We start from the raw sequence: 18,697 nt of genomic DNA, 5'->3' as shown, positions 1-18,697 counted from the left end.
GATCAGGTTTTGGGGTACTCACAAGTATGGGAATGCTGCTGCATGCCTCCTAAATTTGTGTTGAGAGACAGGCACATCTGCTTGAAGAGGTAAGGACAGCGACCCCTTTGATGGTTTTTCAGAAGTGGCATAATCCCCAAAGCTTCTTCCATCAACTATTTGGTTAACCATCTTCCATGCAACACTGTTTTCATGACTCTTTTACTGTTATTGAGTAGCGTTCTTTGTTTTAACATGTATTTTGGCTTATTCTTAAGTTTCTTCGAACCGGCGTGGAAATATTTTAATAAATTAATAATAAATCAGTGCCAAGATCCGCCACCTTATAGCTCTGCTTGAGAAGAGGTTCATTGTATTGCAAGAGTTTATGTCTTTGAACCGCTTTAACCTGCAAAGATGTGCCTGTAGGCTAAGTCCTGCTTGTCATTCATACATTTGACTGGCAGGTCCACATCTGCTTCATCAAAATAGTACAGTGGCGAAGTAATGACTACTGCCATTTGAGCAGGGGCGGAGGGGGAAGAAAACCAGCATCCCTGTCAGTCTAGTAAGTGTCAGTCGACGCATTGTTACTCATCCTAATCACAGTAATTGTAACGTGGCGACAGGCAGAGACAGGTTGGGAGGGAAACAAGGAAATGAAGGCTCTATCTTCCCGGCAACAATGCAACTTCATTTAACCTTAACAGACCAAGCACTGGGATCATTTCTCCCTGGCACTCTGGCATGATTCTGGTGTCAGAACAGCTTCTCATTTGCAATGTATGACAATTCCCTCGCATCTGAAAAGACACTGCCACAAGTCAATAGACTATAAATTGCACTTGGAAATGGGATCGTCTTAACTAAAGCCTGCTTCCTTTGCCCCCTGGAGGCTGGCTGCAGCTCCCTCTCCTTTCCATTCCTCCCTTTCCTTTTAATAATTTGTATGTTTAGGCTCTCGGTCAATTTACACTACACTTGTAATGTCTTATAGCTGAGACCATCAATCAGAGGCGGTGTGACAAAACCAAAACTGTGCTACAATATTACAGGTTATTAAAAAGGCTGAAGGATGAAGCATTTACACGAGCTTCCTTCCTTTCTAGGAAGCTGTCACAGACCTAAGGATATAGGAGAAATCTGTTTCGGTTCATTTTTGACCAGAATTTACCCAGGGAGGATCTACACTGCGTACTGAAGGCGCTTGCGTGTGCCTCCAGTGCACCCCGAAAATGATTGTGTAGATCCTGCCTGGAAGAGGAGGAGGAGGAGGAGGCTGGGGAATCCGGCCGCGTCCTTGCCGCTGCCCACCTCCCCGCCGGCCTCCTGCTGCCGGCAAAAGAGCCACCCAGGGCGGCTTCTTCCGCCGAGCTCTCCAACCCGGGTGGCTCTTTCGCCGGCAGCAGGAGGCCAGCGGGAGGTGGGCGGCGGCAAGGACGCAGCCGGATTCCCCAGCCGCCGCCTCCTCCGCCTCTTCCAGGCAGGATCTACACAATTGTTTTCAGGGTGCACTGGAGGCTCACGCAAGCGCCTTCAGTACGCAGTGTAGATCCCCTCCCAATTCACACTTTCCAGAGCCCGGGATGTCCGTTGCTAGGAAATCTGGCCCTTTGGGGGCTGGCCAGACTTCCACAGCACACTCGTCTCAGAGCTGCATGGTTTCTTCAAATTCTGGAGGTGTTTTATGTAATGTTTTGTTTTGTCTCGGATGGAGTTTGCACAAATAGAGTTGTGCAAATTTTGGCCAGAAACTGAAGAGGTCTCCGGAGCGTGACAATTCCCCAACCTGGTACCCTCCAGACCTTTTGGACAACAACTCCCAGTATTCCTAGCCAGTGGCCATGATAGCTGGGGCTGATGGGACTCAAAGTCCAAAACATCTTGAGGGCACCAGGTTGGGGAAGTTTTGCCTAAGCTATCAGTGTGTGGGGGGGTGCTTTATTACCAACACTCCTTCCACTAGTCTGATTAATATATGCACTAGGAGCTCTCTCTTCCTCCCCGCTCTCTCTCTCTGGCTCACTCGCTCACTCTCCCTTCTTTTAAATTCAATAACATCATCATCCAAAAATATTTAGGCATGGCTTAATGCCCAGGGGATGAATATTTTTAAAAAGTGTAATTTTAAGCTCGGCTAGTTTCCGTATTCTATTTATTAACAGCAAAAGGTCACATTGGTTTTTACATAGGGGAGCATTAAAGAGGAGGCTCCCATAACTAAGCTCTTTAAACTCAATTAAGACAGCCATCAAAACAATCCTGAACATTATGCTGTGCTTTCCCCTCAGTGCAATTCTATTTGGGGTAGAATTTGGATGTTCTGAGGAGAGGAGGACTATTTCAAACCCTTAATTTTCACACATCAGTGATAGGAACATAGGAAACTGTCTTCTGCCGAGTCAGACTGATTGTCCACTAAGCTCTGTATTGGCTAAATTTAGGGGATTGGGTCCAGTACCTTGGATAGCTCTTTTGAGTTCTGACTGGTTCTGAACTAAAACCCAGTGTGGATTCACAGCCCCACTGACATTGGAGACACCAGCCTCCACTGCCGCTTCTACAGAAGCCAGTCCTCAATTTGAAGAGTTGCCAGAGAACAGTCCTCTCTTTGAATGGCTGTTCAGTCCAAGTCCAGTTACTTTAAAGATAAAGAGACATAAGAATTGTCCTTCCACAGTGAGCACCTGGACAGCAAACTGAACAGGCGGGGTGCACAAGTCACATGGTCACAGTCTCCTACACTATGGTGAGCCAGACTGCATTCCTGTATAAATTATAATAATTATCTCTAAATTTTAAAGCTCAGCTAAAAACTTTTCTTTTTCCTAAAGCTTTTAAAACTTGATTTTGCTCTGACTTTTATACTGCTTGTTTGGTGCATTCTCTTCCCCTCCTTATTGTTTGAATGTAAGCCTATGCAGCAGGGTCTTGCTATTTATTGTTTTACTCTGTACAGCATCATGTACATTGATGGTGCTATATAAATAAATAAATAAATAAATAAATAAATAATAATAATAATTTGCATCAGGCATATAAATTAGCATATGAGACATCTATGCCGATTTATGTCTCCTCTTGTCTTCTTTTCTGGCGATGCATTTCCTCTTTTTTTGGAAATTGGCCACCCTAGGTGACAATCTCAGGGCTGGAGATCTCAAAGTCCAGATAGAATGCCTTTCCATGGGAGGTATACTTGCTTCCCTCCCTGCCTATTTTTAAAACATAAGAAGGACCATGCTGATCAGACTAAAGGCCTCTCTAGGTTCCTCAGTGGCCAAGGAGATACCTATGGGAAGTCCACAAGCAGGACATGAGCACAATAGTGTGTTCCTTCTCATGAAGGAAATTGGTAGGTAGAGGCATATTGCCTTTGATACTGTAGGTAATAGACATCATGAGTATTATTTATTTATTTATTTATTTATTTCATTTATATACCGCCTTATAGACGAAGCTCTCTGGTCGGTTTACAAAAGTTAAAAACAGTAAACATTAAAAACAGATATACAAATTTTAAAAACATTAAAAAAACATAAAAACAACAGTATCCTTATAAAAACAGCTATTCTGGGATCCGTTAAAAACAATCAAACGCAGCATATGTTGTTAAATGCTGTTAAATGCCTGGGAAAAGAGAAAGGTCTTAACCTGGTGCCGAAAAGATAACAATGTTGGCGACAGGTGAGCCTCGTCGGGGAGATCATTCCATAATTGGGGGGCCACCACTGAAAAGGCCCTCTCCCTTGTTACCGCCTTCATACTGCTTTCATAGTGGAATATCCTGTTTGGTGTAGATCCCGGGGGGAAAAGGCTGCTGTAGAAACAGCCTAAGAGAGCTGGGGCTGGGCTGGGAGAGAAACTGATAGCCTTCTCCTCCATAAATTTGTCTTATTCCCTTATAAAGCTACCCAAATTGGTGGCCATCACCACATCTTATGGTAGCAAATTCCATAGTTTAAGTATGTGCTTTGTGCAGAAGCTCTTCCTTTTATCTGTCTGGAATCTCCCACCCCTCAGCTTCATGGGATGACCCCGGGTTCTAGTATTTTGAGAGAGGGAGAAAAGTAAAAGGCCTTAAAGGCTGGATATTACAATCCACTTTTAATGGATGCTGATCTACATATAGTATTTAATTAATATATAAGAATACAATAGTGTAAGGCTTATTACTAGAGATCTACCAGGCCAATTTTGCTCATTTTTGTTTTAAACTGAACCTTGAGCAGTGTAGACAGGCAGCAAATTCTGAAACTACAAAAAAGTTCAAAGCTTGAGCTTTGGCCCACTGAGGAAGCAAGACGGGAGAGGGATGAGGCAAAGGGGAAGTTAAAACATATGCCCTACACTGAGCATGTAATGTAACATATGACACAGAGGGTGTATGTACATATAATAATGCTTACTCCTGTGATTTCTTAAAGTGTTGGGCAAATGAAAAGTCAGGCACAGATTGTCGTGAGAAGGGATGTTGGTGATAGTTAGAGGAGGAAAAGTCAGTTGGTGATAGTTAGAGGAGGAGGAAGAGAATCTGAGGAGAAAGCTGAAAGGACAACAGAGGGAGAAGAGAGTGCAAAAAATTACCTCACGTGTTTTCGACCTCAAACTTCAAGAAATGGTAAGTGATCTTTTAAAGAGAATATTCTCAGACTGCTAGCTAGTATATATAGAATATTTTTACTAGTATATATAGAATACTTGCACTAGTATATATATATATATATATATATATATATATATATATATATATAATATTTTTATTGTGTAAACTGCCTTGAGGAGATTTTTTTTTTACCTTTGGCTGTTCTGCTTCAGCATTGTGACCTACTTGATCACCTCCCTCTTATTCTGGGCCAGACAACAGAGGTAGTAAGAAGAAGGAAGATTACTAGAGAACACTGCCTACTCGCTCCCTGGCTCTCTGTCAAGCAAGCAAGTGTGAACAATGATGAAAAAGAGGATAAAGACCAAGAGCAGCTGGTGACAATGGCAGTGAGAAGGTTGACTCACTGAGGGATGCTTTGCCCAAGGAACCCTCAAACACCCCCAGCAGGCACTGGTTACTAGGGGTGTGCACGGACCCCCCGCTCCGCTTCACTTGCAGATCCGCCATTTTCCGGATCGGGCCGCTCCGCCCCGCCCCCGCTCCGCCCACTTCCGCTCTGCTCCGCCCGGAGCTCCGGATCCGGATCCGGAGCTCCGTTTCCCCCCCCCCATAGGCTTGCATTGAAAGCTAAAAAAATTATACAACTTTTTTTCTGTTCAAGTTAGAAACCTCATGTTTGGCACCATGACACCTCATGGGGATATACACACGCACGCCAAGTTTCAAAGCAATCCCATCATCCCCTGATTTTTGGCGAATTTTTGAAAATCGGGCACCCCACACACAACATCCCTGCGAGGTGGGCAGGGGAGGAGGGAGGGAAGGCAGGCAGGCATGCAGCTGGCATTTCTGGGGGCATAAGGAAGTGAGCCAAGGATAAGCCAGTAATGCATATAAAATGGAATAAATCAATAAATAAACAAAGGAGGGGTGGAATTAAAAGCAGCAGTGTTGCTCAATAAACAGCAAGAAGAATTTTTAAAAAAAGGCTATATCTGTCTTTTACCAGCAATAGGGGGACGTGCCCAGGGGAGGGGGAAGTAGCTGCCAGTTCAAGACAGCCACCAACAGCTCTGAGAAGAAGTAAAACGCTCACTTCAACTCATAACAGGCATTGCTCCACCACTGAGAAGTAAACGCTCACTTCAACTCATAATAGGCATCGCTCCACCACTGAGAAGTAAACGCTCACTTCAACTCATGATAGGCATTGCTCCACCGTTTTACTCTCTTTGGAAGGCTCTAATGGCCTTCCAGTGCAGGAGAGAGTGGGGGCACGTCCACGATGAGATGCCCTAGGGGAGCTCATCCCCTTGCACCACATCTATTCAGTTGTTCACCAAGGTTAGGGTGGGGAGCAGTGCTGTGTTTCTATCTCTTATTCTTGGCTTAGAATATGATTTCAGGTTGTGTTTGTGCATTTGGTAGGGCTACTGTTTTAAAAAACACTGGGAAAAGCCCGTTCAGATGAAGAAAGAGAAGTTTCCCAGAATCCCAAGTTACCCGTTTTGCCTATCCCCTCCTCTAACTTTGGGATCATGTGATCATGACCGGGAGCTGACTCTGCCCCTCAGCCCTTTGAAAAAGGTATTTTTCCCGCCGATTTTTAAAAAACTTCTAGCGCGCGACCCGGACAACGCAGAAAGTTGAGAGTAGTCTCAAAATGACCCGCATCCACGACTCTCTGTGCACAAGAATTTTCAGAACGATAGCTTAAAAACCAACCCAGTTATGCCCGAGTCTTTCCCTCAATGCAATCCTATGGGCGAAGAGCCAAAAACGCCGTTTGAGCCGCGCGGTTGTCCCGATTTTCACAAAAATATAGCACGCGACCCAGACAACGCAGAGAGGTGAGAGTGGTCTCAAAATGACCCCCATCCACGACTCTCTGAGCACAAGAATTTCTAGAACGATAGCTTCAAAAAGAACGTAGTTATGCACGATTATTTGCCGCAATGCAATCCTATGGTGAAATGTTTTCAAGATGGCGACCGGAGCGCTCCGCCTGAACTAGGAGCTCCGAAAAATGGCCGCTTCTCTTCGCCTTGCTTCTAGGGGGTCCGCGGTCCGCTCCTACTCCGCCTCTGGGTAAGGCGGAGCAGGCCAATCCGCTACTGCTTCTACGCTCCTAATCGGAGCGGATCACACCCCTACTGGTTACAGTCGTACTTAACCACTATCAGTCACCCTTTTGCCTGAATATTGCCAGTTCTCCAGCTATAATACAAATGCACCAGGCACAGGCAGTTAAGACAACACTAAAATAACCTTTCAAAGTGAATTTTTGTGAGGCCTCTGGAGCTCTGCGACAGATAGTTGCCACATAAATAACATTTATTGTTATTATCATTATACGTCGCGTTCACTCTGTTTGGCAGCCATTAATAAACCATTCAGGCAATGTTGTTGTAATGTATAATATTAGCAGCCCGTCCCTCAGGGAAACATATAACTGGGTATTTAATATTCTAGCTGTTTTTCGGCCCCTCTCTCCAAATCGCTGGGCTGCCGAATGGTGTTCAAAGTTCAGCGCGGTGGCGGTGTGGAGGGGGAGTAATATTGCACAGGGATGCAAAGATTTTAAAGAATATACTACAACACGATCTGCTGTAACTCACAGAATATATCTGGCTATTAAAATTCTGCTAGTTTGGGTAACATCCACTATACTAAATTGCAGAGAGTTGAAAGGTTGCCATTTCAAGCTCTTCAGTTATTCGGTATAAAATTTGCCCTACATTATTTTTTCCTCCCACAACTGCAGATTCATAAGGTTGCATGTGATTCCCATAGATCACTGAAGCAGGCCGCCTTTGCTGACCCTGAACCCAGTCTCAGAGTGTTGGGGCCTTCTAGGAATCTACACGGGGCAACGGAAGAATTACCACAGACTGATCCTCGCCTGAACATTTTAGGCTGTCCAGCTGTGTGAAGAGATTCTAAGCCTTGTGCTCAAAGACCCCTTCCTTCGGCCCAAATCTTGGGAAGAAAAAAAATAACTAAACTAGAAAAAAATGCTGCCAAAGCCCAGAAAACCCAGAACTTAAGAAAACTTTGTGCATATCAGAAGAACATCCAGGGGTAGCTTAGCAACCATCCAGAGAAGGTTTTAGTGAGAAATTTCTAAAATAAGGCAGCCAAACATCAAAATAAATAAAGGTTATTTGGAGAAAGGGTGGGCAAGGAAAAAATAAGAGAAGGTAACAATTACACACCCTGAGAATTCCAGATAACATCAATAAAGTCCCTTGAAATTTTCTTGAGCAGAATCTATGATTGTGAAGTAGCTTTCAACAAACTGGTGTGATGTGTTGGACTAAAAACTTCATATTCCCCAGCCAGCATAGCCATTGGCTATGTTTGCTGGGGATGATGAGAGCTGTAGTCAAGGGCACCAAGTTGGGGGAGGGTGTTTTAGAGCTTAGGCAGAGTTTGTGGCAAAGAAGGTAATTTAAGAGAGTTCATCTTTGGAGGTGGTTTCAAGAAATAAATTGAGAATGAAGTCTCACTTATTTATGGGAATATGAAATCAATGAAAGCCAGCCCCTAAGCAGAGAGATTGACAGTTATCTGGTCCAATAATATAAGAACTTAAGAAGAGCCATGCTGGGTCAGACCAAGGATCCATCTAGTCCAGCATTCTGTTCACACAGTGGCCAACCAGCTGTCAACCAGGGGACCCACAAACAGGGCACGTGCAACAGCACCCTCCCACCCATGTTCCTCAGCAACTGGTGTACATAGGTTTACTGCCTCTGAAACTGGGGGTACCACGCAGCCATCAGGACAAATAGCCCTTCATAGCCTTCTCCTCCAGGAATTTATCAACCCCCTTTTAAAGCCATCCGAATTGGTGGCCATCACCACATCTTGTAGCGAATTCCTAGGGTGACCATATGAAAAGGAGGACAGGGCTCCTGTATCTTTAACAGTTGTATTGAAAAGGAAATTTCAGCAGGTGTCATTTGTATATATGGGGAACCTGGGGAAATTTCCTCTTCATCACATCAGTTAAAGCTGCAGGTGCCCTGTCCTCTTTTAAATCTGGTCACTCTAGTATAGCTCCTGCACTAGTATAGCTAGTGTATACACTAGTATAGCTCCTGCAACTGTTGTGATGAAGACAGAATTTCATCAGGTTCTCCATATATTCAAATGACACCTGCTGAAATTCCCTTTTCTATGCAACTGTTAAAGATACAGGAGCCCGGTCCTCCTTTTCATATGGTCACCCTAGAATTCTATAGTTTAACTATGTTCTGTGTGAAGAAGCACTTCCTTTTATCTGTCCTGAAATTCCCACCAATCAGCTTCATGGGATGACCCCATCTAGTACTATGGGAGAAGGAGAAAAATGTCTCCCTATCCACATTCTCCATAGCATGCAAGATACCCTCCATTCCTGATGTCAGTGGTCTAACCAACAAATCAGAAAAGTATTCAGTAGCTAGACTCATCTTCTGAATGACTCAAAACATACATCTCAAAAGAGCCGACCAGTTCTTACCAGATGGTTTACTATGAAAAAGGGATTAACTTCTGGAGTCCTATGTCACTAAACTTGTCTGATCCAGCACATCTTCTTATATTCTGTTTCCAACGGCTAATGATTTTGTGTTTTATTGGTCTGGTTTTTTATTGCTGTGGTTCTGAAAATGTTATTATATGGGCTGTGTTTTAATGAATTGTTGGCTTTTTGTATTTTTTAATTTTATTATAATGTTTTATTATTATTTTGTATTTTTTTACCCATCAATTTTATTTGTATTTTGTTTGTATTTTGTTTTTGGCAGCTTACACCAATAAAGATGGATAGATAGTTCTGTGGCTGTTGACACATCTCTTCATCAGGCATATCAACAAGTAAAGTCTTCTTTGATCTTAATGACCTAACATGGCTGCAATTTTCTGTGCTCCTGTCATTAGACAAACAAGGTGCTGCCCATTCTGTCTAAATTATTATGATCACTTAAATGATAAAAGATGGCAAAAGAAGGGCCTTGTCGTTCTGAAAAATGCCACACTTTTCCTAGGCGTGATGTAAAACAATAATAAATGTGGAAGGACAGCAAAGTTTCAAATCTATCAAAGGCATTTGATATTATTTACTAATCATACATGCTCTGTCCTCAGGACTATGGAATAACAATTTGAGCCCCTCAAATTGATTTATACCCCAGTGATAGAGCAGTCCACATTTATTATTCCATATTTACTTAATATATGTTTGAAAAGGAGTTGTCAAAAGGCAAAGAATTAAAGCAAAGGTTGGGGGGAGGATTAGTTAAAATGCAGTGTTTCATGTTTTTAAACGTAGTCCGTGTCAGGAATAGCAGCACCTACTGAATTTGGCCAATGCAGATTACTGAAAATTTGTTTGGTTCATTGTTTGATATATAGGATGGCAGTCATGGCTACAATCTCAAGACTGGGCGTTCGCTCCATCACCATGACACACACCTGCCTGCCTGCCTAGTCAGCCAATCATAGAACTTGAAGGTCTAGATTGGCCAGTTAGTGGCCAATCAGAGCCACTTGTGAGTGTGCTAGCAGCTTCTGAGCAGGCTCTGTGCAGCACAGCCTCACTATAGCCCAACCCAGGCAATGTGGGTGAGACTGGCTCTGAGGCTATTAGATAGGGTGACCCTATGGAAAGGAGATCAGGGCTCCTGTATCTTTAACAGCTGCATAGAAAAGGGTATTTCAGCTGGTGTCATTTGTATGCAGGCAGCACCTGGTGAAATTCCCTCTTCATCGCAACAGTTAAAGCTGCAGGACCTCACCTCCTTTTATATCTGATCACGCTAGTATAGCTATAGCATTGGTTTAGACTGCAATCCTATGCACACTTTCTTAAGCTCAATTGAACACAGACTTACTTTTGAGTAAACATGCCCAGGATTGCTCAGTTTAAAAAACACACCATTCTTTCTAGGCTGTCTAGCTGGCTGGCTAATTAATTTGTCCCAAATCATTCCTTCCTCTGTATTGAGAGTCTGGAGAAATATGTGGTGGGTGGGTGGATGGAGGGGTGAAATTCATGCAAGCCTGTGTTCTCATCTTGTTTAAACTAGCTCCCCAGCCCAGCCACAGCCCCCAGCCCCTGGGAACTTGACAGTGGAAAAGCAAGGGAGTTGTGAAGAAAAACAATACATTTGGGGCTGTGGCTGGAATCTTTTCTAACGCATCTCAGGGCCTTGCTAGACGACGGAGTAGCCTGGTGCGAGCCCCAGCCCAGCCCCTGTGCGTCCAGATGATGCACAGGGGATCCCAGCCTCAAGCAGGGATAACCCTCCCTTGGCCCGGGATAACCAGCAACAGTTGTGGCCCGGTATTTCCCACGGTCTCAGGGCGTGTAGCCCATTCTGCCGCTTTTCCAGGCTACCACATTTACTCATGAGTAGCTGGGGAAAGCGGCGGGCTGCGGCCATCAGGGCAGGTTGGGGAGATGGGGGAAACTGGAGCCAGGGGGGATGGGGGGAAACCAGAGCCAGGGAGGTGGGGGGATCAGAGATCGTGGGGGGTGGGGGGATCAGAGATCACCAGGGGAGATGGAGGGAAACCAGAGCCAGGGAGGTGGGGGGATCAGAGATCGTGGGGGATGGGGGGATCGGAGATCGCGGGGATGGGGGGATCGGAGATCGCCAGGGGGGATGGGGGGAAACCAGAGCCAGGGGGATGGGGGGATCGGAGATCGCGGGGATGGGGGGATCGAAGATCGCAGGTGGGCCAGGGGGATCACAGCCAGGGGGGAAATCGGGGGCAGGGGGGAGCAGGAAACCCTTTATTTTTAAAAAAGAAAAACTTACTTTTGCCGATGGTGCGCTCCTGCGCACCCGGCCCTTTAAGAAAGAAACAAAATGGAGGACGTGACGGGGCTTTCCTGCAGCCCATCGCATCTGACGTCTGGACTGGAGCGACGGCCCACGCTACTTGTAGCATGGGCTCGCCGCTCCTCCAGCACGAATTCCCAGGTAGGTCTAGCAAGGTCCTCAGTCACATTGTGAATATGTGGTTTTAAAAACCCTTTCCTTCCTTTCTGTTCTACAAATGAATGCCTTAGAACACATGTTTCTGGCTAAATTCCTGCTATTTAATGCTTGCTGGGACACTTAAAAAAAAAAGCCTGGCCACCGTCTTTACGGTGGCGCTTTGGTGCCACGAGGCACCTTACACCCACACTTGTGTTCCTTTCCAACATCTGCACAGGAAGGAACACAAGTTAGGGAGGACACAAGGAGAGGAGGCAAGGACTCTGGGCGAACCACCTCTCCTCTCCTCCCGCTGGCTGCCCATTCCTCCCCCCCAAATTTCTTTTTATTTGTATTATCTGTATCTGCGCAGCTGCGGAGGTACAGATAATAAAAATTTTAAAAGGGGGGAGGAACGGCCCCATTCCTCGCCTCCCCCACTCCTGTTTTTTATTTTATTTTTACTTTGACAGGCGCAGGGCCGCCCATGGCGACCAATCAGGGGGTGTCATGGGCTCCACTGCCAAAAAAAAGTCGCTACTGTAGATGACGTGCCGCTACTGTGAAGCCACCCTGGGGCAAACCCTTTGTGTAGACATGCCCCTGCTCTCTGCTGGTTCTATGAGGTGAATGCTGTGATTACCTAACCCTCTCTCCCTCTCTCTTGCAGTCACTGTATTGCTCCCTTCGTATACCTGTGTGTGAAATGGGTTTCTTTCTCTTCTCCCTCTCCCCCTCCTAGCTTTAAATCTTGGAGAAGCAGGCTCTGACACAAATTCTTTTCTCTGTGTTGTTACATACTCAGGAGAAATTGGTGGTGGGAGCAGTTGGTGCTTTAAACTGTTTGCAAATCTTGGCCTGCTTTTGGCCTCCATTTTGGTTGGCTTAACTAATGCATCTCATTGTGGGGCATGTTCAGGGCCGGTGCCAGACTATTTTGCGCCCTAGGCAAGGTGAGCTACTTTCACCCACCCACCCCAAAATGCCAACTTTGATTTTTAAGAACATATGTTTCCTGGAAAAAATAAGAAGCACAAAACTTGAAACTGCTAAATTTATTTTAAAGTGCAAGAAATACGTCATGCCAATTATAGCAAACAAATTAGAAAGGAACGTCTATGGGTCTAAAATACATTTAATAGGAATATCACCTCCAAATCATCCCCCCCAACTCAGACACGCGTGCACACACACACTCAGCATCACTCACTCCAAAGGAACACACGCATGAACACATGCATTCACTCAAAGACCCCATGCACCCCATTCATCCATACATTCTCTCTCTCTCTCTCTCTCTCTCTCTCTTCTGGGCGCGTTCCGGAAGTCCGAACGTGCAGCCACCCCACCCCCACCCCAGCATCACTGGCTTCGCTTTGGCTGGGCAGACGAGGGGCACCATCTCGCCCGCCCAGGCCCAGCTGAATCCTTGGGCCGGACTGGCTCACAGCCAACGCTCATGAGTGCTGCGCTGCGCCCGGCTCCCCTCTTAGCTTGGCGCTCTAGGCGGCCGCCTGAGTGGCCTCTATGGTAGCACCGGCCCTGGGCATGTTTGATATCCACTTTGTAATGCATCCTTTTATAATGAAGCCTATAATGGTACCTTGCTTTCTGCCCTTTTTGTGAGTTGTAAAAATATTTCTGTTTCACCATTAGATGGTTATTCCCCTCTTATGAAGTCCTCTGGTGGTTCTAATTTCTTTTACACACATATATTTTTGTACAATTTTTGTGTGTGTGTATATATTGTATTTTATTCTTTGATTTTGATTATTGGGAAATAATTATCTAGGCTAAAAGGTAAGGTTTAGAGTAAAAATATTTAGATCAATTAAAAGATTCAATAATAAATAAATGGGAGGGGGAAATCTGTTAGTTTTGAATGCCTGTGTGCTCAAGCGTGTGGCCCTTTGGCTCCTAGAGAGAAGTGGTAAGAAAATCTGGACTTGATCCTTAATCACCTCTCACTGGTACACACCTGCCCATCCACCCCTCCCCGGAAATGTTTTATCTGCCCTTTTTGCAACATGCTTTTGAATGTGATGATGTCCACACTCTTATGCAAAGAATGACTGTGGGTGGATGTGTAAATTGAATGCAACTTAAAAGCTCCATCCATGCGTGGATGTGTGTGAGAGAGATAATGGGAGAGAGGGTGTTTCTCTCGAGTTCATCACTGCCCCCACGCTGTTTGTCTCTGCCTTCCCATCCCTTGACTCTCTCTCTCTCTCTCTTTTGGGATTCTTAAGAGAGAGAAAACATTGATAAATAGTGTGAAATTGTATTGATCTTAAGAGAGATAGAAAATGAAGGTGCTGCCCTAGGCTCCACCCACTGCTGCCTCTGGCTCTGCCCACTGCCAGTGTGTTCTGCACTCACACATAAATTCCTTCTGAAGGAATGTAGCCGTGGATTTTCTTTCACCCGGAAGACCCAATTCGATTTCAGGAGACACTCTTAAGGGCACCATTCCAATGGTGGGCACAGCTAAAAGCAAAAGGGGTCCCCCCCCAAAAAAACAGTATATTTTAGCTTCAAGCTCTTAATGCCTATAACTCAGCCTCAGGAGATAGCTACCAAACTTTTAGAATTGGGCCGGGGGGAGGGAGGGAACTGCGGGCATTGTCAAAAAGGAGAACATGTATTACCCACAAAAAGAGGACAAAAGTCGCCACAGATTTTCACCAGTGTTGCATATGTGTATGGATGCAAGCTCAGAAATAATTGCCAAAATTTAAATAAAAGCACAAGACATCTCACCATCATAATGGGAAAGACTGGAATCCGCTCAGTCTGCTGTCCAAGTGCCACTAACTGTTGGTGGGAAACTTCAAATCCCCTGCTGCTCTCCTCTCTTAGTGTTCTTTCTCTTTAAGCTGGATTTGGACTGGGCAGCCAGACAAAAAGAGGACTGTCCTCCCTAAAGCAGTACACATGGCCACCCTGCTCATGCCTAGGAATGCCAACCAATGTGGTCACTGCCTCTACTTGATGTAAAGAGGACTGTCCTCTCTGAAGCAGGACACATGGCCACCCTGCTCATGCCTGGGAACTCCAACCACTGTGGTCGCTGCCTCTACTTGATGTAAAGAGGACTGTCCTCTCTGAAGCAGGACACATGGCCACCCTGCTCATGCCTAGGAATGCCAACTAATGTGGTCACTGCCTCTACTTGATGTAAAGAGGACTGTCCTCTCTGAAGCAGGACACATGGCCACCCTGCTCGTGCCTGGGAACTCCAACCACTGTGGTCGCTGCCTCTACTTGATGTAAAGAGGACTGTCCTCTCTGAAGCAGGACACATGGCCACCCTGCTCATGCCTAGGAATGCCAACCAATGTGGTCACTGCCTCTACTTGATGTAAAGAGGACTGTCCTCTCTGAAGCAGGACACATGGCCACCCTGCTCATGCCTGGGAACTCCAACCACTGTGGTCGCTGCCTCTACTTGATGTAAAGAGGACTGTCCTCTCTGAAGCAGGACACATGGCCACCCTGCTCATGCCTAGGAATGCCAACCAATGTGGTCACTGCCTCTACTTGATGTACCATGCAAAGGCACCATCCCTCTTGGTGAGAGGCTGGCCATGTCTTCCAGTGGCCAGTCACCAGCCGCCATGCACTCACGAACGCACAGAGCAGCCTCATGTGGCAGGAATGGTGGAAGGAAAGGGCGGAGGGGTGGTGGCGGGTGGGGGGAGGAAAAGGTTGAGGAGTGTCTGCTTGGAAGTCTATCCAAACTAAATCAAAGGTATTGTTCAAAATTTACAGCAGGTCACCCCGTCGCCGTCCCCCTCCCCCCATTTCTTTTCAATATCGAATGAAGGGCTGGACAGGAAGGTCATCCTTCCCTTATTAATGAGGCATCGCTCGAGCTATGTCTCATTAGGGCACTCAGAACGGTGCATTTACTGCAATTTCCAGCACTTAATAGAGAGAGGTCGGAGCGGGTCATATTCAATTTTCACTTGGCAGAGGGAGGAAAAACTGGAAGCGATTCATTTGCACAAATTTGAATAATCCTCCTTTGCCGAGAGTGCGTGCAGCTCCTTCGTGCAATCCCAGCTTCGCTTACAAGCCTTTCCTGGCCACCAACGGTGGGCCTCTCTCGAAACCTCTGCCAGGGCGGACAAGTTCGAAGGATCCAGGTGTCAAAACAGAACTGTTTGTTACCTCACCGCCACCACCTTGGCTATTCTCCTCCCTCCACCTTTCCCCTCCGCAACGGGGGAATAGCGACTGTCTCTAGCGAGCTCTTAAACTTATCATAAATGTATCAAGATTGCTGTGGGCCATGAAACAGCTGTAGACAATTAATCTTTCCACAATTCCTCGGCATCAGAATTGCTCTCCCCGCAAAGTAACATCTGCTGCGCCGAGGTGATTATTCATGGGCAACGGGTGACACCATAGTTTTATGCATAGAGCCATCAGTGGCAATGAAGCAAAATTTATAGTTTTCCCTGGTTCAGTAAGAATAACATTTCGGCTGCATTAAAACACCATCCATCAGCATTGTCCCAGAGCTCAGGGCCTCATCTCATCTGGAGAAATTAAAAAGTATTCATTTTAATGCTAAGTTGTGAAGTCTGCAGTGACATTGCTTTTTTTTAAAAAAAATGTTAGCAATATTGGTGAGGATGTCGGGAAGAGGGAGAGAAGAAGGAAAAAAAGGTTATGCAGTGCAGTGAAGCCGTGGATTAAATGTGCTACCAGGTAGTAATGATATCCCAATTACTGGGCTGCTGCTTCTTATTTATTCATAACCCCTGAATGCTTAATCAAAAATCCTTGAATCAAATGCAACAGCTAAAGAGGGAAAGTTATTTCACCGAGGCAATGTAATTCTTTAGCTTGAAAGAACAAAGAAAAGGGAGGGAAGGGAAAACCACTTTGCTCTAACCAGTGAGTTAGGGGTAGTGTTTTAAAACAAGAGACCAAAACACAATGACTGGTGCAAGATGGAAATATGAGAGAATGATTTACTTTTACACACACACACACACACACACACACACACACACACACACACAAAAGTGTCCCGAATTCCTCATTTTAAACGTATTCATAGCTAGTTGAGCAAGGAGATGTGATCGAGTCGACAAAAATCTCAGAGGTTCTTCTTGTATGATTGAAAAATAGTGTGAGAGGCTATTGTATTAAGGGAAATATTAATACAGATATTTATGTTATGGTAACAAGCTGTTTTTATTCTATGGATGTAAATGGTGAGCAAAGCTACACTAGGGAGGTTTATGTATCACAGGGAAAATTCACAGGTTAGTGACTTTATCATCCTGCTGATTCTTCTTCGTCATTGTCTTCTTCATTGTCGTCATCTTCATTATCATTGTCATCTCTTCTTCAGCGTTGTCTTTGTCATTGTCTTCTTCTTCTTTGTCATTGTCTTCTTTGTTTTCCTTCTCCTTCTCCTCCCCTTCCTCCTCCTTATATGAATGCCCCCTCCCTAAGGTCAGATTAATATTTTACCTGTGATGATTTCAAAAAATTAATCCTGGATTGTAAAGACTAGAAGCTCCATTAGATGCGGAAAATCAAGTTTGCTTACCGTCACTTCTCCACCCTTATGTTTGTCCCTCATTATTTCCTCTTTTGAAAGAGGAAGTAAGCCACCTGCACGTGGCCCATTCAGTGGGCCGTTTTGATCGCACTCCTTCTCTTGCACACAGCAGGAGATAGTGGCAACTTCCATCTTTAAAAATAAGTCAGACTTACTGGGGTGTTTCTTTTTGTGGTGCAAGGAAGGCTAGAAGGGGCAGGAGGCAGACGACATCATGAGAGGGAGCCGTGAAAATCCGTGAGTGCCCAGTAACGAGCGTGCAATAAAATACTCATCTGATGGAGCTATAGGAGCAAGTGTTACATCTGTAATCTTTAGTGGGAAGGTTGCGAGTGATGCTCTGTGTGTTCTGAAGCTGTAGGAGCTACTTCTCATCATAGTTTTGGGTGCCAGCCCAGAATCTGCAATGGCAGATTGTCAGATATTATCATCTATTGCTGTCAAAGTTTCTTAAATCACATTTATAAATGTCCATCTGGGAGAGCGTTGGGCGGCCTTACATTGTTGCATGCCTCTGCATAATACATGCTCCTGGAATGCCTCCATCTTGCATTCTATGCACATGCTCAAGGCAGTGTCTGTTTGAGAAGGGCCACTTTCCTGATAGGTTAGACTGAGCAAGGACACCGGCATTAGTGATCTACTCTTGCCAGTAAATGCCAAGGATGCCATGTAAAGAGCAAAACTGAAAGCAATTGTTTTCTTCCTTCTCAAGACAACTTGAAGTGGCCTATATCATATATGGCAGGGGCGGAGCTAAGGGAAAATGGGCAGAGTCAGAATATCAAAAATTCCAGCATATGTTAGCTTGTGAGCTACAGCAGGTATTTGTGGTGCATTCATCATTCTGTACTCATAGATGTTTACAAGTTCTTTAGATGATGCAGTTACCTTCCAGTTACACTACTTTGTCTAACCAGCACTTTTGGCACTTTATTTTTTTAGAGCAGGGAAAATGCAGTACCATTTTTGAAAGTGAAAGAAAACAGTTTTTCCAGTTATGCATTTGCACTATTCTGCTATACCGCAGTGCTACCTAGAGGTTATCTAGCAGAAAAGGAAATGCGCTTCATGCAGTGCTCAAATCTCAATTCTGCAACAAAACCAAGATACAAAAGAAGGCAGGGCTCCTGCAGCTTTAACTGTTGTGATGAAGAAGAAATTTCAACAGGTGCTGTATGCATGCAAATGACATCTGCTGAAATTCCCTTTTCAATACAATTGTTAAAGATACAGGCGCCCTGTCCTCCTTTCCATATGGTCACCCTATACGTTCTAGCTAAATGGAATCTCTCCCTTTATTTGTCCTGTTTCTTTTGCTCCTGTCTTCCTAGCCATTTTCTCTCCCTCATTCCCATCTTAGGTACCACCTATTAGTAACTCTCTTTCTCTTCCTCTCTCTTTCAGTAATATTGGCCAGGCTGAAACAAAAGTGCTTTTTAATGTAGGAGATGTACTTCAGCCATAACACCAGGGTCACTTTCTGAGTAACATTTTATAGGATTGATTAAAGTTTAGTACCATAACTGTTGACTTTATAAGCCTGGGAAAGACACC

Source organism: Elgaria multicarinata, chromosome 10 (assembly GCF_023053635.1).
Source record: "Elgaria multicarinata webbii isolate HBS135686 ecotype San Diego chromosome 10, rElgMul1.1.pri, whole genome shotgun sequence".
NCBI classification, from domain to species: domain Eukaryota; kingdom Metazoa; phylum Chordata; class Lepidosauria; order Squamata; family Anguidae; genus Elgaria; species Elgaria multicarinata.
This window is presented reverse-complemented; position numbering follows the sequence as displayed.